Source organism: Rhinatrema bivittatum, chromosome 2 (genome assembly GCF_901001135.1).
Source record: "Rhinatrema bivittatum chromosome 2, aRhiBiv1.1, whole genome shotgun sequence".
NCBI lineage: Eukaryota > Metazoa > Chordata > Amphibia > Gymnophiona > Rhinatrematidae > Rhinatrema > Rhinatrema bivittatum.
Window position 1 is genome coordinate 501,761,449 of NC_042616.1, and position 27,205 is coordinate 501,788,653.

General features: G+C 47.6%; 1 protein-coding gene and 1 long non-coding RNA gene across 2 annotated transcripts in view; one reads left to right on the plus strand and one right to left on the minus strand.

Moving 5' to 3' along the window:
* Positions 1–27,205, minus strand: part of NEDD9 (neural precursor cell expressed, developmentally down-regulated 9) — a 393,338-nt gene that overhangs the window by 259,634 nt on the left and 106,499 nt on the right. The window lies entirely within an intron of this gene.
* LOC115085077 overlaps positions 23,095–27,205 on the plus strand; it is a 75,977-nt gene continuing 71,866 nt past the window's right edge. Inside the window, exon 1 of the long non-coding RNA XR_003854707.1 lies at positions 23,095–23,286. This is a non-coding gene — a long non-coding RNA (uncharacterized LOC115085077). The remainder of the gene's footprint in view (positions 23,287–27,205) is intronic.

A 27,205-nucleotide genomic window follows, 5' to 3' on the forward strand; every position in this document is an offset into this window, starting at 1 on the left:
CCCGGGATGCGCGTGTGTCTCAGTGCTTTGAAAAAATGGGTGGTCCTGGGGCGGGGCCATGGGCGCGGTCCAGGGGCGTGTCAGGGGGCATGGTGGTGATATGGGGTGTGGCCGAGTGCCCTGACACAGCAGGAGGGATTTAGATAGGGCTGGGGGGTGGGTTAGATAGGGGAATTGAAAGTTGGGAGGGACCAAAAAAAACGTTCCCTCCAAGGTCGCTCTGAAATAGGCTCGGCGCACACAAGGTGCACAAGTGTGTACCCCCTTGCGTGCACCGACCCCGGATTTTATAACATGCGTGCGGCAGCACGTGCATGTTATAAAATCGGGTGTACATTTCTGCACACCAGGTAGCAAGCACAAATGTACCCCGCGCGCGCAAAATTTAAAATCGGTCCCTTAGTACGCAGTTAAACTAATTAGTGTGCACTGTTTTTCTAGCTAACAAACTCCTCTGAATTGATACTTTTTAATTTTTAAGTTGCATTTGTTTAGTGTGCACTAACATTAGTTATAGAGCACTGCTACATACTTAGTGCACTGTAAGTTCTATTAGGGCGCACTAACTAACCTGTGCGCACTAACGGGCCTTAATGCGCATTAACATCTAGCTAGTGCGCACTATCTTGGTTGGTGTACTGCACACTAATGCGGAGATAGTGCGCACTAACTGGTTGTTAGTGCGCAGTAAGGCCCATTAGTGTGCACTAACGCACTTCATCGAAAATTGCCGAAAAAAAAAACCAAGCCGTAGGAAAATGAAATTTTCGCTGAAGCGCCCAAACTGAAGCCAGACCCGAAAGTTTTAAATGAAGCACATCTCTATCCAAAATGCACATCCAACCGGCATCAAGCTGTGCACTAGGTTGAACGCAGTGTATTGTAGGGATGTGAATCGTTTTAGGACGATTAAAATTATCGTCCGATAATTTTAATATCGTCTTAAACCGTTATGGAACACAATACAATACAGATTCTAACGATTTATCGTTATAAATCGTTAGAATCGTGAGCCGGCACACTAAAACCCCCTAAAACCCACCCCCGACCCTTTAAATTAAATCCCCCACCCTCCCGAACCCCCCCCAAATAACTTAAATAACCTGCGGGTCCAGCGGCGGTCCGGAACGGCAGCGGTCCGGAACGGGCTCCTGCTCCTGCATCTTGTCGTCTTCGGCCGGCGCCATTTTCCAAAATGGCGCCGAAAAATGGCGGCGGCCATAGACGAAAAAGATTGGACGGCAGGAGGTCCTTCCGGACCCCCGCTGGACTTTTGGCAAGTCTCGTGGGGGTCAGGAGGCCCCCCACAAGCTGGCCAAAAGTTCCTGGAGGTCCAGCGGGGGTCAGGGAGCGATTTCCCGCCGCGAATCGTTTTCGTACGGAAAATGGCGCCGGCAGGAGATCGACTGCAGGAGGTCGTTCAGCGAGGCGCCGGAACCCTCGCTGAACGACCTCCTGCAGTCGATCTCCTGCCGGCGCCATTTTCCGTACGAAAACGATTCGCGGCGGGAAATCGCTCCCTGACCCCCGCTGGACCTCCAGGAACTTTTGGCCAGCTTGTGGGGGGCCTCCTGACCCCCACGAGACTTGCCAAAAGTCCAGCGGGGGTCCGGAAGGACCTCCTGCCGTCCAATCTTTTTCGTCTATGGCCGCCGCCATTTTTCGGCGCCATTTTGGAAAATGGCGCCGGCCGAAGACGACAAGATGCAGGAGCAGGAGCCCGTTCCGGACCGCTGCCGTTCCGGACCGCCGCTGGACCCGCAGGTTATTTAAGTTATTTGGGGGTGGGGCATTTAATTTAAAGGGTCGGGGGTGGGTTTTAGGGGGTTTTAATGTGCCGGTTTTTCGATTTTTCGATTTTTTAACGATTTTCACGATTTTTCACGATATTTTACCCCCCCAAACGGCAACAATACGATTCCCTCCCCCTCCCAGCCGAAATCGATCGTTAAGACGATCGAGGACACGATTCACATCCCTAGTGTATTGCATTGGACCCTAGAAGGAGCTGCTGGCCCTTTAAGACGATGGAGGCCCTGGGGAAAGTGGAGCACCATCGTGCAATTTTTTTCCCTTTCCCCATGGTATTTTTTTCCCACTGATTTTTTTTGCGAGAAAAAATACTGCAGGAAAGCTGCCACTGTACTTTACTACAGAGAGGAAAAATACTGTGGGAACTCTCTTCTCAGTGTTTTTCCATGGCTCGTAGTAATTTTCTTTTCTGGTCATGAAATACCATGGCATAGTAAATTTACCCATTAGTCTGCAAATTGTTGGGGAAAGAGACATAAGTAACATATGACCTGTCTTATGCAATTGTGCAGCAAGTCTACTTTTCAAGATATGCACAATGAGATTTATTCCAACGTATTTGCGTTCAAAAACCATATTAATTTGCATAGTTTTTATTGTTCTGAAAATCAGACCGATTGTATGGCTTCTGCAGACCAGATTTGTATACCTTTCTAAAATGTTTACAGACAGGGATGGATTTAGGATTTTGCCACCCCAAGGCACTTTTGGTGCTTTTAACCCCTCACCTCCAGTAAGGGTCTGTTACAGGGCAGCAGAAGGCTGTTCTCTGCTGAATGACATTCAGCAGATCTAGAAGGCAGCAAATCTTAGCCAGCCTGCTGCCCTTAAATACTTGCTGCCTTAGGCACAGGTATAATGGGTGCCTATTGACAAATCCAAGATTGTTTACAGATAGTAGAGGGCAAGGAATTGGTGTTCATTTTTTTCAAGTAAAGAAGGAGAGAATGACAATAAAAAAGTACAGTTAGTAGAAGAAATGGTGCCACTCTAGACTGCTGCTGAGATATGAACATTATATTTATTAAAGTTGTGTATAGCCAAGCTCAAAACGTATGGGTGGGGCTTAGATAGCTTTGCTCTCTCAGTTTCAATCCTATAACCCCAGTAGGGATATATATTAGTTTGAAACGAATAACTAAAACAAAGCACATTATTTTTATTTCATTTGTGGACCCTCCAAAATGAATGGAGAGATCCCACAAATGAGACAAAATGATTATGCTCTTATGTTCTTTTTTGTCTCGTTCATTTGTTTCCCATTCACATTTATGGGACATTTAAGTCTGGAGCTGTGTACTGCTGAGCAAAAAATAATTGATTTCTATAGCAACCAACTGATATCACTAGTCTTGTCAGAGCCAAGGCAGAATACGTTAGCAAGGAGACCAGACAAGGGACAAATCACCATGCAGCATCTTATTAACTAGGCTATAGCTGCTATCTGGATCAAGTGACCATGACCTACTCCTACTGTAAATGTTGAGCATGTGCAAGAAGCTCTGTATGTCTTCTCTAGCAGTTGTTAGGGAAGGACACGTGCTGAGAAAATCTTCAGAGTTTAAAAAAGTTAGAAAAAGTTGGATATAGCACTAAAGAGTTGTTTTTTATCTTCTCTATTGCAATGCGCTCATTCATTTTGCCAGAAAAACATGCATTGGCGCTGCTGCTTTTTCTCTTCAGTGGGGGTAGGAGTATGGAGTTTGTAGCAGTGTTTGTGATTTTTTTTGTCTTTGTCTTGTCTGAGACAGGACAGCAGGGAGGGTATCACACTGTTAAACTGAAGAGAAGAAGAGTCTTGCCAGGTTGCCTGTCTTTATGGTTCTGTTTAACATTTTTTTTCTGTGTGGATTGGAAAAGTAGTCATTCAACACTGAGTGCACACACATATATTGTATATATATATATATAAATTTATTATACCAACATTCAATCTGAGATATCACATCAGTTTACATTCAGATACTGTAGGTATTTCCCTGTCCCCTTTCCACACACATAGTAGAGTGGTAATGTAGGTGGGGGTACAGTTGCAATGTCAATAAATATTAATTGGGCAGTCCAGGCACCTGTGGGCTCCTATTCGCCCCACCCCAGCCTCACTGGGCTCCTCACTTACACACAAGGAAAATGCGGCACGCAATTTGAATGCAAAGGCTGCAGCCGTTTATTAGAATCCCTAACACGGGAGTCTAATTAAGCGCCGAGTCCGTTCAATAATGTTTACAAAATCGCAGCCGGGCAGGTGCTGGGACTCTAAATATCCACCCAAGCGGAACCGCGGGGTCACGCGCCCAGCAAACCCCCAGAACAGGCGTTGTAACCTCCAAGACCCAGATGGAATCAGGGCATGGACCACCACAAAGCAAGCCCACTGCCGTAGCCCATCCGCCGGAGGGGAATCCCAAACCGGCCGCCACAAAGCAAGATTTGCAGAGCCCCTCCCCATGTATCAGCCTCAATCCGTCGAGGCCTGAGCGTGGACCTAACATTGATCGTAGTGGCAAACGGGTGAGGGCCCCTAGGCTTCTCACATACATATCGGTACCTCCCAGCTTCCATCTAATGCTTCTGCATTTACAAAGGCAGCCCTGGACTTGGTCACTGCCGCGACAGATTAACAGATAAGTGTAAACCCACTATCTAACAAAAATCACTATCTACACAAGGGGGGGGGGGTGGAACAGTTGGGGAAACGGCTCCGCTTGGGGGCCAAAGAGGAAAGAGGCTGGCTCAAGGGTTGCAGGCGGGATTTAAATCACCCGCCAGCCACCTCCCTCCAATGTCAGCGATGGGCGCTCCCCCTCAGCCAATTGGGCAGCCCAGCATCGGTGTGCGCTCTGATGATGTCACTGCCCCTGACGCCAGGCCAATCAGGGGGGAGTGCCGTCATCAATGCGCCTCCGCGCCGTGGCAACCCCGTGGTGCCGGTGACACGAGGCTGGCGCCATTCTCGCCAGCATGCGGAGGGGGAAGGGGCTCGGACCCCCCCCATCCCACTGAGCTCAGGGGGTGGGGGCGGCCGCCAGCACGGGTGCATTGGGTGCCTGGTTATTTGCGGCGCCCACACATCCATGTTGGGGGGGGGGCCCCCCTGCCCATATTCCTTTGTAATATCAAACCCCCAAATTCCATCATGTTATTGAGAAGAAAAGGGGGAGCAGGGAATGGCAGGCCTGGCAGGGGTACAGGATTTGCTGAAGAGCCAGTCCAGCCTAGAAGTAGCAGTGAGAAATAAGGGAGTTTTGCCTCTAAACTGAAAAGAATTTAGTCGCAGAATGGCAGCAGTGGAAGGCAGCTTGAGGCAGAAACAATTGAAATTTGGAGCTCATATGCCACAGCCACCTGTTCCTCTCCTTCTTGTTTTTGGAGCAAAGGGAAAAGGCAGAAGATTCATTAAGGAGCAGGGCTGGGGCATGGACTGGGGCAGCAGAAGTGCCAACTGCCGAAACCAGCAGCGCCCTCCTCTACAAATCACTTCATCCTCTATTATACAAAGTACAAAAGGCCTCAGATAGAGAAAAATACCTGCTACTATATCTAAATGTAACTCACCTTGAGCTACCACTGAAAAGAAGTGATCAAAACATAAATAACACCTCTGTATAAATCCACGTTGTTTGCATTTCTGGTCACTCCAACTCAAAAGAGAGAGGGGGGGGGGGGAACAAGAAAAGAAAACTGAACATGATAAAGAGGATGGAACAATTCCCTTAGAAGGTGAATTTAAAAGCCCGGCACGCGCCAAAACCGGGAGCTACGCGCAATAAGTTGGGCAGGCGCGCACCGAGGGGGTTTTAAGAGCTGCCCGAGTGCGGGCTTACGATCCGCCACGCGCTCAAATGAAAAGTTCCAAAATAGGGGCGGGGCGTGGGCCTATTTCTTGGATTTCACATTGAAATTAGTGCATAAATACTTAAGTACACAGGTGCGCAGCAGGGTCCCCTGCCGCGTAACCCTTAGTTCTGCTATGGATGACGCGAAAGTTATAAAATAAAGACAAATAGACAGATCAGCAGGGTTTTAAGGGTCGGGGTTAACAGGGGGGAAGGGAGGCTATTAATCTGGGGGGGGGGGGGGGGGTTCCTTACCTGGACGAACTGGGAATGAAGTGAGAAATCTGGTAATGGCGTCGGCGCCCGTGTCTTTTAAATCCCCCCACTTACATGGTGGAAGGAAGCAGCATTTGTGTGCATAGGTGCGCATCCACTTAAAGCCGCACGCACATATACGTGCATTCTGGCTATTTTATAAAATGCGCGCGTATACGTGCGTATGTTATAAAATGGCTGCATCCCTGGAAGCAGGCCGACGAATGTGAGTCCCCGCGCGCCCTGTTTTAAAGTTACCATCTTAGCTCTAAGCCACTCCCCTCTCCGTTTGTTCATCCAACAAGTTACAAGTAGAATTTTTTTAACACGGTGTTTTTTTAACCCTGAAATAACTCTGATGGAAATTTTGTAACAGGCCACACAAATTAGACTGCAAATACAAGTATAAGTTACATCAAATTTGAAAGGGAATGTATGAAGGTGCACATATCCATGCTTGCATACTTTCTCTTTTGAAAATGATCCCTCCAAAACTATTCACATACAATTGCACTTGCTAAATTATGCACAGACATTTTGCAGGAAATTTTACATGTATACAATTGAAAATGCAGAAGTATGTACATCGGTGCAAATCCCTCCCTCAACCCATCCCCTGGGAATGCCTCTGCTCAGTCTGGGTACATTTTTGCACGATCATGACATAGAAACCCACATATCGGTCAAGCAGTTTTGTAGTAGTCTATTTTTGCACTGTTTTACCTGCTGAAGTCTCTTTAAAAATGGCCTTCAGATAGAAGTAAAGTCTTCTTATGTGTGTAAATGTATTTTCAAACAAATTTACACACGTAAATTTGCTTGAGAATACTCAAGAAATAGGCCCAGTGCAGAGCACACACAATTCCACCTGCTTTTTAGAAGGTGTAACTGGTGTGATGTGAATTCCACACGTATTTTAAAAATCAAAAAGTACGGATGTAATAAAGCCCATCTCTGCTCCAGCTCTGACTCCTGGAATGACTCTCTGCATTTCAAATAAAAGTATTCGTGAAAATGGGCTATGCCTGTACTTTTATATGCATGAAGCCTAGACTATTTCAGTCATGCAACTAAATTGTATATGTCTAAACGGGTTTGAAGATCACCTCCTGAAAACCTCAAAAGTGGGTTAATAAGAAAAGTTTAATTGAAGAAAGAGACCATTCTACCTCACTACCAGGCACTTTGGAAAGTAACACAAAACTCTGCAAAAAATAAGTAGCATATTTCTTATTGAGAAAACAGAACAAGACACATTGCTATGGATATCTATACAAAAAAATGCACCCTAGCAGATTCCCTCACCTCACTCACACATGCAGAACACAGGTGGATCCTCATCACATACAGACCAAGGGATCAGAAATCTGCAGACAAAACTGAACAGCACAGCCCTCGTCTCCCTTTCTTGCAAAATGAATTTGAAATGGGTTGTGTTTCAGTACCGGGTTGATTTTCCACTGTGCGTGCACGCATCCATGTGCACATTCCTCCTGGCGCGCACACATGGATGCGCCGATTTTCTAACAGGCGTGCACCAGTGCGTGTATAGTAGATAATTCATGGGCCATGCGCACATGTGCGCAAGGGAGAGAGGGGGACTTTTGCAATTTCCACTCGGCGATGCATTCCGGCCTTCTCCAGTTCCCTACCCCCCTATCTAAATTTCTCCCCTCTCCTCCTCTCCTCCCCACCTCCTAAACCGTACCTTTAAGGGTCTTTTTTCTTTGCTTCACAACTTATTTCAGTTCCTGAGCTGAAGAGAGTTACGCTTGCCGGACGGCTGCCGGACCGCAAATCTTCAGGACAGGAAACAATGGTGCTGTCCTGGCCCGACCCCCCACTCCTCCCTGCCCCCTTGGCCCGCCCCTTCGAAGAGGCCCAGCACTTATTTGCATACCGGCATTTACCCATGTGGTCGGGCCTCTTCGAAAATTCGCCCGGCTCGCACAAGGCCCGGCCACGCGCATAAATGCCCAATTTTACGCACTTCGGGCTTTGAAAATCCGCCTTTTTATGTTTGGTCAATTTGTATATGACTCAGATAGAATGCAGGGCAAGCTCCTTCCTGGGAAAGTTAGATCTGAGAACACTGTGCCTAAAACCCTATGAATACGAGCATACTCATTTCTATAACAGCTCAGTTCAGCTGAAAAGGCGCTGCTACCATATTCCTTCATAAGGCCAGCTGGAATGAAATTGGCAGCTGAGGACAGTGTGCCTCTTTGGAAGGTGTAACTAGTGTGCTGCACTTTACGTACATACTTTTCAAAATCAAAAAGTATGTGTGTGTAAATCCTAACTCTGCCTCCTGGAATACCTCTCTGGAGTTGGCGTAACGGTATGCTCAAAACTGGGTTATGCCCATACCTTTGCATTAACTGAGCCCCGGGCTATTTTAGTATAACCATTTACGCTGTGTGTGTTTGTGCATTTTATGTATTTTAATTATGAATGTAAACTGTGTAATGGAAGGGATAGAATATAAAAGACAAGCCGTTAAGCCCGTCACAACGGGCTACATAACATTTTTGTTTTCGGTCCATTTTCGAAAACAGCACCCTCCTACACTTTTTCTCCCTCATTCCCCCTTCCCCTCAGTCACTCACCCCCTTCCCACCCCTGTCTTACTCACCCTCTGTCTCCCACTGCCTCCTTCCCCTCACTCTCACCTCCCTCCCCTTCCTTCAGTCACTCCCACCTCTCTCCCCTTCCCTCAGTCACTCCCCACCCTGTCTCAATCCCATCCCCTCTCCCTCAGCCCTCCTCCACTCCCTTTTTCTCTGCTCCACAACTTCTTACCCTTCCACTTACTCACATCCGTCTCTCACCTCTCCCTCTCCCCCCCCTCTCAGTCCCTCCCCCTCCCTCACTCAGTCCCTCCCTTCCTCAGTCCCTCCTACTCAGTCCCTCCCCCTCCCTCAGTCCCTCCCTCCCACTCAGTCCCTCCCCCTCACTCAATCCCTCCCTCCCACCCTCCCTCTCACTCAGTCCCTCCCCCTCACTCAATCCCTCCCTCCCCCTCACTCAGTCCCTCACTCCCTCTCACTCAGTCCCTCTCTCCCCCTCTCCCCCTCACTCAGTCCCTCCCTCCCTCCCCCTCTCTCTCTCTCTCTCTCTCTCCTCCCTCCCTCGCTACTGGCCGCCGCTGCTCCTCATCGTCGTTCGCTGCCGTCGCTGCCGCCGCCGCTCGACGCCGCCGCCGCTGCCACCCAACGCCGCCATCGCTGCCGCTGTCACCCGACGCCGCCGCTGCCACCGCCGCCACCATCGCCGCTGCCGCTGCCACCCGACGCCGCCATCGCCGCCGCTGCCACCCGACGCCGCCATCGCCGCTGCCACCCGCCGCCGCCATGTTTTTTGTTTTTTTTTACGCTGGCTAAGACCGACGTCCTTGCCCGCACATGCGCAGTAGAGCTGTGCTCTACTGCGCATTTGCGGGCCGTCGGTCAGGGCCCATTTATAAGGTAGATTTTAAATAAACAAGGTAAATAAATAAATTGGCTTTGAAAATCACCTCCAGTTTTCTAGCTGCGGATTTTTCTTGCTTGGGTTTAAATCCCCAAGCTCAATATAATTTGCTTTGTACCGCAGTTCTTCCTCCATTCAGTTTTTCCTTCCTGTTTAAGATTACCTTGCTTGCTACTACTGCTGCTGGTTCCCTGGAAGATAGGAAAGAGCCTGGCAGTTTTGTAACTAACTGTGAGGGCAGTGCTCTGAGGTTCAATCAATTTTCATCCAAGTCCATGCAGGAGTCAGTGAAACAGAAAATGACTGGAAGTTATCAGGTTACAATGAAAAGAGGGCCTCCCGGGAATGGTAATGTCCTAAGATGAAACCCTCTGTCTGTGGTATTCTCTACTCTCAGAGCAATATCCTAGTGTAACACTGTAGTTCAGTACATATTTGTATAATCAATCCTGTAGAAGTCTTGATGGAGGATGAGCACAGAGTGAAAAAAATGTAACCTTTTTCTTTACCATGCATAAATGTTTTCTTTCTATTATTCATTTTTTTTGTTTAGATTCTACTGTTCTTTTTTTTAAAGATCTTGATGTTTTTTCCAGATAAATCACAGATGAATATGATCCTGCTTTACTTTGGAGAAAGTCGTCATGTATGCCTCCGGGTCTGGTTGACCTTATGGTGATGGCCTCTAAGCAGATGGCTGAAAAAGATTTTGTGACAGTTGGAGTCTATTAGATGACCACTCTTTTAGGGATTTACTGAGGACTGAGAAATTGGTGATGGAGAATTTAGCCAAGGATACTAATATTGTGATTAAATCAGTGGATAAAGGTGGTTGTATGGTGGTGATGGATAAGGTTACATATGTGAACGAGATATATAGACAACTTTATGATACCATTTATTATTTAAAGCTATTGACTGATTCAACACAGGATTTAGTTATTGTAGTATCTGAAGGTTTATTGCAAGGTTATGTTACTGAGAGAGAAGCTGGATTTTTGCCTAACAATCTCCAAGTATTCCATATTTTTACATACTTCTTAAAATACCTAAATGTTTAACATTACCTCCAGGAAGACCTATAGTCTCTGGTATTGGTTCACTTCTTGAACCCTTGTCCTAGTTTGTAGACAGGTTTCTTCAACCTTTTGTCTCATTTTACTGAGCTTTTGAACAATCCTCCAACTTTGTCCAAAGATGTCATATTGGTTAGCATGGAGATCAAGTCTTTGTACTGGAACATTCCACAGAGGGAGGCCATAGAGGTGGTTCGGGATTATTTAGATATGAGCTATATTTTGTTTGGTGAATAATTTATTCAATAGGTTAAGGACATGACAATGGGGACCACAATGATGCCTGATATTGAATGCTTGCCTGTATATCTCTTCTTTTGCGCAGAGGCATGTTTATACATTCAGCTTTGGGTCATTGGTGGTTGTATTGGTGGACCCTTGGGCTAAAGCAACATTGGTGCAACCTGCAGGGAGGAGCCGTGCAGATTCTCACTGGAAGCCAGCGGACCCAGGTGAAGCAGAGACTAATTGAACCTTTGGGTGCTGGGGCCAGCAGCACCTAGGTGGAGTTTCTGCTGATGGAGGTTAGCAAGAGGCATGGGCAGGCAGCAGTCAGGCATATCCAAGGTCCAGGCAATGGTCAGAGGCAATCAGCAGTCAGGCGTGTCCGGGGTCCAGGCCAAGATCGAAACCAGGCATCCGTCCAAAGGAAGAGGGACAGATAGGCAGGGCAGGCAGGCAAGGGCAAGAACAAACAGGCAACGAGAATGGAACAGACTGGAAGGAAGACCAAGGACAAGCTGGATGAAGACTGAAGACAAGTTGGATGAAGACTGGAATGCAGGGAAGCAACACACACTGCTGAAGAGGAGCTAGATGCTTTTGGGGAGCTGCCCTTATTTAGGGCAGTGCTAGTGATGTCATCTCTATTGTACCAATTTCCAAAAGCCATTTACCCACGTAAAATGCACTTACTGATTGATTTTAAAACCCCTATGTATGCCAAAGCTGGGAGTTGCACACGTGACACGGCCTGGCACATGCCATGCGGATTTTAAAACCCGCGCAGGTACGCGCATATCTCCCGCTATGTGGACAAATCACAAATAGCAGAAAAGGGATGGAGCGGGGCTCGGGTGGGGTCTGGGCAGGCTGAATTTGTGGCATGAATTCTGCGCGTACCCCTACCGTGGAACTTTACTTCCGCTACAAACGGCATGTAAGTAATAAAATAACAAAATCTAGGTTAGTCAGTGGGGTTTTAAGGGTCAGGGCTAATAGAGTAAAAGGGAACCAAGTTGGCTATGGTGTTTAGGAAGTCCTCTCCTTTACTGGGGTGAGCAGGGAACAAACTGGGGAAACAGGTAATTGCATCAGTGTGTGTCTCTACTAAAATTCCCCCCACTTCCGCGCTTGAGTCGGCATTTGCACGCGTATGCGCATCAATATATAGTCTTGCACACATGCGCGCGCCTATAGCTGATTTTAAAATACATGCGTGTATATGTGCATTTACGTGTGTATGTTATAAAATCACCACACAGGTGTGTTGCAACATAGATTGCAAAGGTCCATATAGAGAAACCCAGAAAAAAAACAATTAAGCAAGAAAAGTTCAGTAATTCCGAAATGCCAGATCTTTATTGAGATGTCAGTCCCCCGACACGGAGCCGTGTTTCACTAGGGCTGCATTGGGAGGGATGAATTACATGTAGTAAAATAATGTAATATCAATGGCATTACACGCTTGAGAGAAGTCTCCCATTGAATACAGCAAAAGGAATATTCGAAGGATAATTTTTGAAGGGGTATCCTTGAAAAATGGGTGAAACCAATTACAATTAGCAGAGCACCGTTCTATTATGTGCTAATAAGGTTGTTGCATCAGAGAACGCAATGACAGTAAGAGAAGGACTGGCGAAATGAGTGCAGCTCTTGTAATTCGTCCCTCCCAGTGCAGCCCTAACGAAACACGGTTCCGTGTCGGGGGACTGACATCTCAATAAAGATTTGGCATTTTGGAATTATTGAACTTTTCTTGTTTAATTGTTTTTTTTTCTGGGTTTCTATATATGGACCTTTGCAATCTATTTTGCAACACACCTGTTGGACTGGTTGATTTATAGTGTATTTGTTCACCATTCCACACTCCGTTGTGGGTTTATCTTATAAAATCACTACATCCATGTGTGTGCTGGCAAATGCGTGAACATTTTATGCCCGTACACTGATCTTAAAATTTAACTCTTAATGCAGGTAAATCCTATGGAGAATTCAATAGCATATACTGTAGCAATTTTCAAAAGCCCATTTACACAGGTAAAGTGCATTTACACAGTTTTAAGCGTGAAAATGCTTTTAAAAACCAGGCCAAAATCTGTCAAAAAAAAAAAAAAAAGGATGAAGTTCTCTAACATAGCACATACCATAAGTAGGGACCTTCATTTTCAGTTTTTATTGTTCTTTATTTTTCCTGGGAATTTATCAGGGCTTATTATGATGAAAACAAAAACAGGATAAAATCAGTTGAAAAAATTGACTCATTATTTTTCCAGGTAAATATCAGAATTTATTTTTGTGGACAGAAGCCAGTATAATAAAATATTATTACACAGATTCTCCCACTGACCCACTCAGCAGCTTCCCCATCTTTATCCCCATCCCCTACCTAGCATGTCCCTGTCTCTCTCTCTCTCCCTTTTCCCCACCTCCCTGCATTGCAATAGAATTTATCCTTACCGGTGGCTCCAGACTTCTCCTGTCTCCTTAAGCAGCATTGCTTACTGATGCTCCTGTGCTCTGGAGCACTGCGTGTCTGCTTTGGTGCAGGGCCAGGGAGCCTGCCGGGAAGTACTCCTGGTGGACAAGGCCTGCTTCAAATGCATTTGTAGCACCAGGCAGCAGGTACTTTGGCTTCTATATTTTGCTTCAGCTGGGGCAAGATGCAGGGGTGAGAAGCCCCCTGAAGAGGTCTATAGAGGGTGAAATATGTTTGGGCATATTATGCTGCACCTATCTCCTTCCCTGCTAGGGATTCTGAAACTTTCTTAAGTGGTACTGTTCCAGTTATAAGTTCTCCAGCTTCTTTAATCAATTGTGAGTTTACATGTATTCTTCAGACCCTTTTTCCTTTAATGGATAGCACAATAATTGTTCACCTGCATTCCATTTCTTAAGAATGACTGGATGATGTGATAAAATCTATAATTACTGGGTGTCTGGTATAAAATCTCTGACTGAAAGGAATTTGAACTTTTTGGATTTAAGATCAGCCGAGTTCCTCTTCTTTTTTTTTTTTTTTTTAAGAAGACTTTTTAAAGTGTTAGTTGTCACTAGAGTGGATACAGAATTGTTGTGTTATGTTTATACATGTTGCATTTGGCGGTCTGTAGGCTATCCCCGCGAACTGCTACCCTTACCTTCTTGGCTGGGCCAGCCACTCTGCAGCAAAACGTTGCCAACACGCTGCCGTATTCCATGTGCAAGGAAGCCAGCAGCCTCAATGCACCCCACCTCTCCTCAGCTGCACATGTGCCTGACGTCATCCTACTTAAAGGATCCGTGGCAGAAAAAGCCAGGCGGCGCCTCCTGATGACCTCACATGCCCAGCCCTATAACGGGCCCTCTCTTCCTCACCTCACTGCTTCAGCAACAGGTCCAGCTACTGAGAAGTGTATGTGTTACTACCATCCCTCATCTCAGATTGTTCAAGTCTTCGCCAGCCCTGCTTGCTCCAGTCTTCATCTGCTCTGTTTGCTCTAATCTTCATCTCAGCCTGTTCCACTCTTTTGCTCAACCTGCCTCCACCTCATCCGTCCCTCTTCTTCCTCCCTGGTCAGATTTCTGGTTTTGACCCTTGCTTGGACTTTAGTTACATCTGATCACTGCCTGCCTTTGACCCCTGCCTAAACTTGGATATGCCCGATTGCTGCCTGCCTACAACCCTAGCCTGGCCTTGGACCACGTCTCCGGTCAACAGCAGAGACCCTTGCCACCCCTGCACCCAAAGGCTCAACCCGAGGTGAATGTGGGCTGGTAAAGGTGAAGCTCCTGACCGCTCTCTGCTTCACCAGGGTTCCCCTGCTGATGGTAAGAACTTGCAGAGCTCCTCCCTGCAGGTGGAGCCAATCTCACCTCAGCCCAAGGGTCCACAGACACAACAATATGTTTTGTGTATCTTTTTTGTAATTGTGCATTTATTTTGGCATATATGTCCTAACTGTTTGACAACAAATTAATTAATGTTATGTATGCTTCAAACTTAAAGCGCATATAGCTAATTGATTAAATTTATATTTAAAATATTATATGACTGGTGTTTTAATTTTTGTGTTAAATGATTAGGACGATATAGCACTTATTTGTGATTTCTTTGGTATACATACAGTAATCTTGTGTTGCCGTTATCATTTTAATATTTAGGGCCTGATCTACTAAGCTTTTTTTTTTTTCATGGACCCAGAATGGGAGAAAATCCTTAGTAAATCAGAATGGGAGAAAATCCTTAGTAAATCATGCCCTTAGTTTGTTAAAACGGAGCAAGAACCAATGGAAAAGCATTAATGATGACCATTCTACGCCCTGATGTCCTTATTCTGCCTGATTCAGAGGCCTGTTTTCTGACACTCGAACCCACACATTTCATATACCGCCACATTTAGGCCTTATCTGTGGTAAAAAAAAAACCAAAACCGAAAACCTTCAGTCCTTTCTAAAATCAGGGACATCTACTTCCCTAATTAGTTGAGATGTCATGAAGCTTTGTTAACAATGAAAACAGGTGGTATTTTGTTTCAGGAAAAATTGCCATCAAGCACTTTGCTTTTCCTTTGCCAGTTCATTACACCCTGCTTTGATGACTTCTGCCTTGCTTACTTTACATGACACGTCTGCACATTTTCCTTAATTAGGCACACTCCTCTCAGCTGCCAGCTTCACTCCATCTGGCCTTCCTTGGGTAGCAGGCGCCCGAATGGTAGCAGTGCCTTTTCAGCCGAACTATGCTCTTACAGATAAAAACAAATGAAGTTCATATTCTAGTGTTCTCCTATCTAACTTTCCTGAGAGGTAGCTCACCCTGCAACCCACTTGAGTCTCAAACAGATTGATCAAGCAAAAAAAGTGAAACAAAACGCATTTCAAATTTGTTTGTTGCAAAGGGCTGTGCTGTTCAGTTTTTTGCTGCAGATTTCTATTCCTAATTTGTGGTCCCTTACTCTGTATTTGATGAGGATGTGGCTGTGGTCAGCATGTGTGAATGAGGTGACGGAATCTGCTACCTTGTGTGTGGAGAACTCAAAAGGAAGTGTGTTACTTATACCCTGCATGCACCTTTTGCAGGGTGTTGTAGAGCTCTTGGTAATAGGGTTGCCAACTTTTCCACAGACAAAGGGGTCAATGCAATAAACGTGCACTGAAAGCGGGCACTGAACACTCAGCACTTGCTTCCCTAATGCGTCCCCAGGCACCCCTCCTGGAGCACCATATAATATTTAAATTAGGGCTGCATTCTCAAGGAGGCGCTAGGGCCACTTGCGCGCCACTAGAGTCTGCCTGAGAACGGGAGCCCGTGAGTGTCAACAGCCCACCAGTTAGGAAAAACGGACGCCGAAATTATCGGCATCCGTTTTCCTAAAGGGCACACAGCCAGGGGTCCAAGAAATAGACGACTGTTAACTGAGCATCCGTTTCCTGGACCTGACTGCCGGCACTTTTATTTTAACATTTTTTTTTTTTTTTTTAGTTTTTTAAAGATTTGTTCCTCCTACTTAATATCACATTGATCTTAAGTAGGAGGATGTACAGAAAAGCAATTTTTTCAGCTTTTCTGTACAACTTTTGGGAGCGCTCAGCAATTAACACCTGCTCCGGCTATTAGTTTTGCTCCGCGTTGGATGCGCATTGTGGAGGCGCTAATCCCCTTAGGGGCGGATTTTAAGAGCCCTGCTTGCCTAAATCCGCCCAAATCCGGGCGGATTTAGGCGAGCAGGGCCCTGCGCGCCGGTGAGCCTATTTTACATAGGCTCACCGGCACGCGCAGAGCCCCGGGACTCGCGTAAGTCCCGGGGTTTTCTGCGGGGGCATGTCGGGGGCGGGCCCGAAGCGCGCGGCGTTTTCGGGGCGTGTCGGGAGCGTTCCGGGGGGCCCGGGGGCGTGGCTACGGCCCGGGGCGGTCCGGGGGCGTGGCCGCGCCCTCCGGACCCGCCCCCAGGTCGCGTCCCGGTGCGCTAGCGACCCGCTGGCGCGCGGGGATTTACGTCTCCCTCCGGGAGGCGTAAATCCCCCGACAAAGGTAAGGGGGGGGGGTTTAGACAGGGCCGGGGGGGTGGGTTAGGTAGAGGAAGGGAGGGGAAGGTGAGGGGAGGGCAAAAGGAAGTTCCCTCCGAGGCCGCTCCGATTTCGGAGCGGCCTCGGAGGGAACGGGGGTAGGCTGCGCAGCTCGGCGCGCGCCGGCTATACAGAATTGATAGCCTTGCGCGCGCCGATCCAGGATTTTAGCGGATACGCGCGGCTACGTGCGTATCTACTAAAATCCCACGTATTTTTGCTTGCGCCTGATGCGCCAGCAAAAGTACGCCAAATCGCGCGGTTTGAAAATCTACCCCTTATTGTATTATCTATTGTATAAGGCGATTAGTTAGCGCTTATACAACCCGTGTCCAACTGCCGGTTATACAGTGCACTCGGCTGAGCGCACTGTATTGCATCGGCCTTCAAGACTGGTCACTTGAGGACTGGGATGGGGGTGGGGTTATCCCAGCCCTCCCATCCACTAACTTGAATACATTTTCCCTATTTCCCCTGCACCTGCCTTCTTTTTCACATATCAGCAATTTAGTTCTGGGTATCAGGATATTTGACACCAAGCCTGGAGCAAGGGCACTAGGCAACCTAGGTTAATCTTATAGCTCTGCACCCTTGCCCTCCTCCACCCCTCCCCTCACAGCCCTTCCTACATACATTAAAACTTATTTATGAATAACAGATTTTATATGGAAAAGACACGCAAAGTACAATCTTCTGAGGTAAAATTATCCCTTACAACATGTATGTGGTGCCAACCAGAAAACCCTGAAAAAAAGATACTTGGAACCCTATTGCAATGTGTGTTGGATGTGGACTTGGCCCTCAGAGAGCCATAACTAAAGTGAATCACAATTACAATATACTAAACCTCCCATACCAAAACAGCACTAACTGGCAGCACTTCAATAGTAACACCCCTACCTAAAAAAAGGCAACATGTCAAGTTTATAGTCTACTTTTTGGTACTTCAAAGTGGATACAAAAAGAGGTGTGGCTATCATGATTTTAGAATTACTGCACTGTGAGGAGAGAGAGAGAGACTATAAGACCTATATAGCAGTCAACTATTTATATCACTATAGGAGGGCCAGCTGGTACCTCGAGGTGAGGTTTCAGTGGTGGTGTGGGGTTTTGGAGACAGAGGGAATGAGGAAAGTCAGACTAAGATGAGATTACTTCAATGTAGAGAGTCCATCAAGCTAGGGTGAGAGAACATTGTAGAAATCACATCTTTGTGTGACTTTCCTCACTCCAAATGACGTCATATCTTCACTGAGTTCTACTGTGCTTTTCGTATGTGTCACTCTGCATGTAAAACTGGCCCCCAAACCCTACACCAGCACCAAAACCACACCTCAAGTCACTAGCTGGCCCTCCTTTAGAAGTATAAATAGTTGACTACTATGTGTTAGGGATGTGAATCGTTTTTCAACGATTAAAATTATCGTCCGATAATGTTTATATCGTCTTAAATCGTTATAGAACACGATACAATAGAAATTCTAACGATTTATCGTTAAAAATCGTTAAATCGTGTTAGTGCGCACTAACTCCCCGTTAGTGCGCACTAACTCGATTTAGTGCGCACTAACTGAAAATGATACAAATAAACACTTTCCAGGTCACTGAAGGTCAGTTAGGAATGAATATGTGTTCCTATTGGCTGGCTGCCCTCTTATCTATTGATGTTACCACTGAGGTGATGGTTGGGGGGATGGGAAATGGAACTGGAAACTAACGAACACCAACAGAAAATGAAACAAAGTGTTCACACTTCCCAGGTCAGTAAAGGTCACTTAGGAATGAATATGTATGTATGTATTCCTATTGGCTGGCTGTGCTCTTATCTATTGATGTTACCAATATGGTTGGGGGGATGTGAAATGGAAACAGTTGGAAGCTTGACAAAAAAAGTAATGTAATGATCAGCACTCACCTGACTAGAACTTGTTTGTTTATTATTTTTGTTAGCAGGCACCTGAAATGCTAGTGCATGTTGAATTTGCCAATCACTGTGCATTTTAGAAAGGTGGTCCTGGCTGGAACTGTACACAGTTCAAATATATGTAATTGATTGTTGGTAAGTGTATTTTTTAAGTAGCCACACTGGCACCAGTATGTTTACTTTTCCTCCTACTTAACTCACTAGCTCAGCTTTGTAAGAAGGGCTTCTCTGCTTGTGTGTTGTTTTTGTTTGGTGTGAGGAGAGCAGAAACATCAGATCTTTATTCAATCTACTACAGTCATCTCTTACAGTGCCCTATCCCTATTAATACCAGGAGTGTTGTGATCTTCCTGCACACAGTGCCCTAACCCTGATACCAGTCTGAGACAGCTCCCTCCCTGCATTACTAGTGAGAGGCTGGCTTCACAGACAGGGGGGAGCTGCCTGACCCTCACTCCTGACTTCCCCCATGTCCCAGCTAGTGAATGGTGTGTGGGTGAGGGGGGGGGGGGGAGGATGGTGAAGTCTGAGACAGCTCCCTCCCTGCATTACTAGTGAGAGGCTGGCTTCACAGACAGGGGGGAGCTGCCTGACCCTCACTCCTGACTTCCCCCATGTCCCAGCTAGTGAATGGTGTGTGGGTGAGGGGGGGGGGGGGGAGGATGGTGAAGTCTGAGACAGCTCCCTCCCTGCATTACTAGTGAGAGGCTGGCTTCACAGACAGGGGGGAGCTGCCTGACCCTCACTCCTGACTTCCCCCATGTCCCAGCTAGTGAATGGTGTGTGGGTGAGGGGGGGGGGGAGGATGGTGAAGTCTGAGACAGCTCCCTCCCTGCATTACTAGTGAGAGGCTGGCTTCACAGACAGGGGGGAGCTGCCTGACCCTCACTCCTGACTTCCCCCATGTCCCAGCTAGTGAATGGTGTGTGGGTGAGGGGGGGGGGGAGGATGGTGAAGTCTGAGACAGCTCCCTCCCTGCATTACTAGTGAGAGGCTGGCTTCACAGACAGGGGGGAGCTGCCTGACCCTCACTCCTGACTTCCCCCATGTCCCAGCTAGTGAATGGTGTGTGGGTGAGGGGGGGGGGGAGGATGGTGAAGTCTGAGACAGCTCCCTCCCTGCATTACTAGTGAGAGGCTGGCTTCGCAGACAGGGGGGGAGCTGCCTGACCCTCACTCCTGACTTCCCCCATGTCCCAGCTAGTGAATGGTGTGTGGGTGAGGGGGGGGGGGCAGGATGGTGAAGTCTGAGACAGCTCCCTCCCTGCATTACTAGTGAGAGGCTGGCTTCACAGACAGGGGGGAGCTGCCTGACCCTCACTCCTGACTTCCCCCATGTCCCAGCTAGTGAATGGTGTGTGGGTGAGGGGGGGGGGGGAGGATGGTGAAGTCTGAGACAGCTCCCTCCCTGCATTACTAGTGAGAGGCTGGCTTCACAGACAGGGGGGAGCTGCCTGACCCTCACTCCTGACTTCCCCCATGTCCCAGCTAGTGAATGGTGTGTGGGTGAGGGGGGGGGGGGAGGATGGTGAAGTCTGAGACAGCTCCCTCCCTGCATTACTAGTGAGAGGCTGGCTTCGCAGACAGGGGGGAGCTGCCTGACCCTCACTCCTGACTTCCCCCATGTCCCAGCTAGTGAATGGTGTGTGGGTGAGGGGGGGGGGAGGATGGTGAAGTCTGAGACAGCTCCCTCCCTGCATTACTAGTGAGAGGCTGGCTTCACAGACAGGGGGAGCTGCCTGACCCTCACTCCTGACGTCCCCCATGTCCCAGCTAGTGAATGGTGTGTGGGTGAGGGGGGGGGGGAGGATGGTGAAGTCTGAGACAGCTCCCTCCCTGCATTACTAGTGAGAGGCTGGCTTCACAGACAGGGGGGAGCTGCCTGTCCCTCACTCCTGACTTCCCCATGTCCCAGCTAGTGAATGGTGTGTGGGTGAGGCGGGGGGGGGGGGTGGATGGTGAAGTCTGAGACAGCTCCCTCCCTGCATTACTAGTGAGAGGCTGGCTTCACAGACAGGGGGGAGCTGCCTGACCCTCACTCCTGACTTCCCCCATGTCCCAGCTAGTGAATGGTGTGTGGGTAAGGGGGGGGGGGGGGGGGGGGAGGATGGTGAAGTCTGAGACAGCTCCCTCCCTGCATTACTAGTGAGAGGCTGGCTTCACAGACAGGGGGGAGCTGCCTGACCCTCACTCCTCCGGGGTATTGTGATCTTCCTGCACACAGTGCTCTATCCCTGATACCAGGGGTGTTGTGATCTTCCTGCATGCAGTGCCCTATCCCTATTAATACCAGGAGTGTTGTGATCTTCCTGCATGCAGTGCCCTATCCCTATTAATACCAGGAGTGTTGTGATCTTCCTGCATGCAGTGCCCTATCCCTGATACCGGGATGTGTGCAAGAAGATCACAACACCCCCGGTATCAGGAATAGGGCACTGTGTGCAGGAAGATCACAACACCCCCAGTATCAGGAATAGGGCACTGTGTGCAGGAAGATCACAACACCCCTGGTATTAGGGATAGGGCACTGTGTGCAGGAAGATCACAACACTCCTGGAATTAATAGGGATAGGGCACTGTGTGCAGGAAGATCACAATACCCCTGGTATCAGGGTTAGGGCACAAGTTCTAGTCACATTGACTGATCACATTACTTGTTTTGTCAAGCTACCAACTGTTTCCATTTCCCATCCCCCATATACTGTCAGTAGGAAACTTGGTAACATGAATAAATAAGAGGGCAGCCAATAGGAATACATATTCATTCCTAAACTGACCTTAACTGACCTGAAAAGTGTCAAATTGTATCATTTTCAGTTAGTGCGCACTAACTCCCAGTTAGTGCGCACTAACTCCCAGTTAGTGCGCACTAACTCCCGTTAGTGCGCACTAACTCGAGTTAGTGCGCACTAATCGGAAAAAACGATTTTTAACGATTTTTTAACTAAAAAATCGGGCCTAAGACGATTTTCTTGCCCTGCCACACGATTTCTATCGTTAAGACGATATGGAAAACGATTCACATCCCTACTATGTGTACCATCCCAAAGGCTGTCTTTCTCTCTCCACCCCCTCCCACCCCCCCGAACATTTCGGGCACATTGCAGAGCTTAACACCAGAAAAAAAGGTCTAGTTATTTCTGGTGTTAAAAGCATCCCTCATTTTCATTAATCCCACCCATTTGAATACATTTGCTTTCACACCATACACTGTGATATGTGCATTATGACGGGTGTTAATGCCATAACACACTTTGATGAAAGACCCTGTAAGTTTGTACATGATGCAATGGAGAATGAACTGACTTGCCCAAAGTCACAAGGAGTAGGAGATGAACCCTGGCTTCTCTTGTTCATAGCCTGTTGCTCTAACCACTAGGCCATGCCTCCACTCTAGATATTACACCAAGACCTAAAACACGTAATACACGAATTAGGAAAACAGAACAAGCCAGGCTGCTATAGATCCCTACACAGAAACTACACGTAAGCAGAATATCTTACCTCAGTCAAACAGGCAGCACACAAAATCAGATCCTCACAAATACAGACCATAAAGTACAGATAGAAACATGCAGACAAAAGCTAAACTGGAAACTGCAATAAACCAGACTATATGCAGTGCAATAAAAAAACCAGAAATATCAGCATTCCTCATTAAACATCAAGCAATAATATCAAGAAATATAAAACATCAATCGTAATAGTAAACATTTACTAATAAAAAGAAAATATTTGAAAGCATCTGACAAATAGAACGTCCAATAATTAAAATCTCATATACAAATTTTAAAACATTTCCCAGACTCCAATAAAATATTGCAAAATTGCTGACACATCAAACATGCAATAATTAAAACTAATAAGGATAAAAAAAAAAAAAACAACCCTCCTCTGCTCTCCATACCTGGGAACTATTGATTTCCATTCACTGTGAGATTGTCTGGACTGGGAGAGAGGGTGGCACACAAACTTTCTCCTTTCCTACACAGACACACAGGTGCTTCCTCCCGCTCATACACATATGTGTGACTCCCTCTTTCTCATGCAAACACACGCACATGTGCTCCTTCCCATTTTCTCATACAAAAGCCCACCATCCCATATAGGCAAACACACACACACTCACAGGCCCCCCCCCTCCCTTTCTTTTATAAACACACACAAACCCTCTCTCCTTCTCTCTCATATATACACACATACACAGGTCCTCCCTCTCTCCCTCTCATATACACATACAAACACTACTTTTCAGGGCTCCGTGGGACAGACAGCAAGGGGAGGAAGGTAAGCACCGAGCACGGAGCAGCAGCCAGTAGCACAACAACATATACCCCTTTATTTTGCAGAGGGGAATGCAGTACCGTATACAAGCAGAAGTTAGCAGTCCTATAAAAATTACTTTTGAGCCACGTCACTGACGTTGCAGCCTGCGTGGGACTCCCGTAGACGGCCATGGCAGGTAGGCTCGGAGGGAGGCAGCAGGTGCGGCTTAATTACTTATATTTGTTTTGGAGAGCACAGAGATGCAGACTTTAATGAGATCACAGCAGCACACACAGAAAGTGAAACAGCAGGCCACACAGTGGCCGTAGGAGCCGAGGCACCGGAGGAGAGTCCGACTGGAGCCCGAGCCCCGAGGACAGGTAGGCAGGCAGCAGCAGCTGTGCAGCAATCGAGGCCTGACCTGAGAGGGAGGAAAGGGAAGGAAGAGCCAGCCAAGAGAAAATGCAGGACGCTCATACTTTGAGGTAATGGCGGGAGAAAAGCAGGCCAATGCTCCTTGCAGAGCAGGCTCAGCGAGCAAGCATCTCTCCCCTTCTGCAGCTGCGCCAAGAAAGAGCAGGCAAATGACTGGAGTGCCACCAAGTCGCCACCTCTAATTGGCTGCTGTGCTGGCCTTGCCCGACCGGGTTTTTACAGTGTCTGGTTACCCTTGTAACCAGACACCACAACTGACTGCAAAACTGGGCAGTAGTCCGGTCCAAAACCAGGCAGTTGGCCAACCTACCTGGTAATGAGATAGATTGGTTCCTTTCTTCAATTAAATTGCACCTTTTTACCCATCTCTCAGATTTTAAGGGGGTGAATTTTCAAAGCCATTAATGTGCATAAAACTCTAAATGGCTCAGTGTGTGTAAATGCATGGAACCGGTTTCTTGCGCACTTTTACACAGACTTCAGACAGGCTGGGGCAGCCATGGAACTTTCACACACACGTTTTGATTTTAAAATGTATGGAGCTTTTTTGCAAGGATGTTGTGCCTTCACTGGGCCAATCACTTGAGGATTTTCAAAGCAAATGTGCACGCAGACTTTGCAGCTATGGGGGGAAGTTATGAAATCACCCTCTAAGAGGGTAATTTTCAAAGGAACTTTTGCAGGATAACATATGCAGGCACAACATACGTATGTACTTTACGTGCATTGGGGAGTCATGTTCCAGGGGTTGGGGTCTGAGCAGGATTTGCACCTACTTGCATATGTTTTGAGTTTAAAATGGTATGAAAGTAATTTTCAAAGCATTACACGGGTATTGTGTGTGTAGTATTAGCGTATATGTTGTGACCGTCGCTGCCCGATGTCTCCACTCCACCCACCTTACCTCTTTGGCGACTCCCTCTTTGGTTGATGGACGTTTGGCTGCCACAGCGTCATTTTGCTGACATCCCACGGCGTCCCCGGACCGGCTGGACGCTGCCTTCGCCATGTTCTCCTGAGGCCTAAGGGCGCGCTCGTGGCTCGGCCCCAACTCAAGTACCAGCTGTGTCGTGAACCTCAGGGGCATCCCCCTGAGATGACATCATCACTGCTAGATATTTAAGGTCTCTTGTTTTGCTAGCTAATCGAGTTAGCAAAGGGTTTCCTACCTAGCTGCCTCCAGGTATCACTGCGGATGGGATTCGCTCTCCGCATACCTTGCTACTCTGCCTCCTCGGACTTTACCAGGGGTACCCGCTTCTCGGGAGCCTTGCTCTTTCTCTTGCTTTTCAGGACACAGTCTGGAACCAGTATTCGCTCCTTGAGGGCCTACTTCACTCCAGCTCCTGGGCTGTTCCAAGAGACTATTGTGTGAGTGTCACCATCAAGGTTCTGTTCCTGAACTCTGCATACTCTGCCTACGCACTATCTCAGTTTCTCTACAGCTCAGCCATCCTGGAATCGCTGTTCCAGTGCCTAAGGGACTACAGCCCAGCTGGGTTCTTCCAGCTCACTACTGCCACCTCTGTTAGTTCTCTAAAACAGTTTAATAAAAGAACCAAGTGTGTGTCTGTCTCCCAACTCTGAGCCTGACCGGTGGTCCCTGCCACCGGCCCAAGGATCCACCCACAATTATCACAAATAATAACAGATTGCTAACTCCATGGATCCGGCACAGCTCAATGCCTTGCAGGCCATACCAGGCCTGGCCCTGCGCATTTTGGAGCAGCAAGACACCTTGGAGAAACTTACTTCAGCGTTCCATCAGCTACACGGCACAGCTTCAAGGCACAGCTTCCAACCATGAAGGTCAGTTACAGGAGGTAACTTTAAAGACTGCAGTACCACTGGTGGCTCCAATCCGTTTCTCCAGAGAAATCCAAAAGACCCGGGGCTTTTTAAACCAGTGCTGCATGCATTTTACCTTACAGCCATCTTTATTTCCTACGCTCTCTCCAAGACTACCTACATCCTTTCCTACTTGGATGGTAGGGCCTTGTCTTGGGCATCTACCTTGTGGTAAAGCAAGGACCCCATTTTGCAAGACACAGAAGGATTTATGGACTTATTTAAATACGTTTTCGATGACCCTGCCGAACTGCTGTCGCCGGTTCTGCTTTGGTTGAATTGAAGCAAGGCAACAGATCATTGGCTGAATTTGCCATAGAGTTCAAAACTCTTGCGGCAGAACTCTGCTGGGTCCCCCAAATGTCTCAAGACTCTCTTCTTACAGGCCTGGATAACCGTTTAAAAGGACGAGCTGGCTGCTCGCAAAACACCTGCCTCGCTGGATGAATTAGTAGCCTTGGCCACTCGGATTGATCACCGGCTCCGGGACAAGGTGAAGGAACTCCGGCCTAAGGTGTTGCCTGGGTTGAAACAGGCTAGTGCTATATCTGCACCTCGGATGGTTCCAGTAATCCCTGCTGCTGATAAAGATGAACCAATGCAACTTGGTCATGAATGTCTGACTTCCAAAGAGAGAAGACTTTGGAAGAGGCGCGGCCTTTGCATGTACTGTGGTCAGCCCGGCCACGACGTCTCTACATGCTCCATTCATCCGGAAAATGGACGGGCCTAAGTCCTGCAGGAGGACTGTTTTTAGGCCTCACTACGCCCTCTCCTCCGCTCTCTCTCCCAGTCTCCTTGACCTACCGACCAGTCACAGTTCAGACTCCTGCCCTGGTGGATTCAGGGGCAGGAGGCAGCTTCATTCTCAGACGACTAGTGGAATACTTGAGGATTCCCCTCATCTGGTTGAAAGATCCACTACTGTTATCCTCCATTCATGGAGAGCCCTTACCGGCGACGTGACTTGCCAAACCATACCAGTTACTCTGTGCACCAGAGCTCTCCATACGGAATCGCTCTCCTTTGTACTGGAAAGGGCCATGCATCCTATCGTCCTGGGGTTACCCTGGTTGCAAGTGCACCAACCCCAATTTGACTGGGCATCCTTGGATCTCTCCCGCTGGGGGCCAGAATGTCACGGGAGGTGCTTTAAAGAGATCTCGCCTATCATTTGCATGCCCACGACTCCAGTGATGCCAGGACTGCCGCCCAAATATGCTTCCTTCGGGGATGTATTTTCCAAAGAAGCAGCTGATATTCTTCCTCCACATAGGCCCTATGACTGTGCCATAAGATTGAAGCCCAATGCTGAGCCACCGAAAGGATGGGTGTACCCTCTCTTAGCCATTGAGAAAAAGGCAATGTCAGAATACATTGAAGAAAATCTCCAGAAGGGCTTTATCCGACTATCAAAGTCGCCAGCCGGCACAGGCTTTTTCTTTGTGGGGAAGAAGGATGGTACCCTACGTCCATGTATCGATTACAGATGTCTAAATGAAATCATGATCAAAGACCGTTACCCCTTGCCATTAATCTCGGAGCTGTTTGACCGGCTGCAAGGGGCCAAGATATTTTCAAAGCTTGACCTGAAGGGGACCTACAACCTCATTCGCATTCGGAGCAGCGATGAATGGAAAAATGGCCTTCAACACGCGAGACGGCCACTTCGAGTATCTAGTAATGCCGTTTGGGTTGTGCAATGCACCCGCCATTTTCCAAAATATGATGATGACATCTTACAGGACCTTCTGTGCAAGAATGTTGTGGTATACCTGGACAACATACTAATCTTCTCCCAGGATTTGGACACCCACATTGCAGATGTCAAGCAAGTACTCCACCGTCTTCGTGAACACCGGCTGTATGCCAAACTCTCTAAGTGTGAATTTCACAAAGACTCAGTGCCTTTTCTAGGCTACATCGTGTCAAAAGAAGGCTTCCAAATGGACCCTCACAAACTTGAAAGTATCAAGAATTGGTCCCAACCTACCAGCCTGAAGGCTTTAAGGAGAT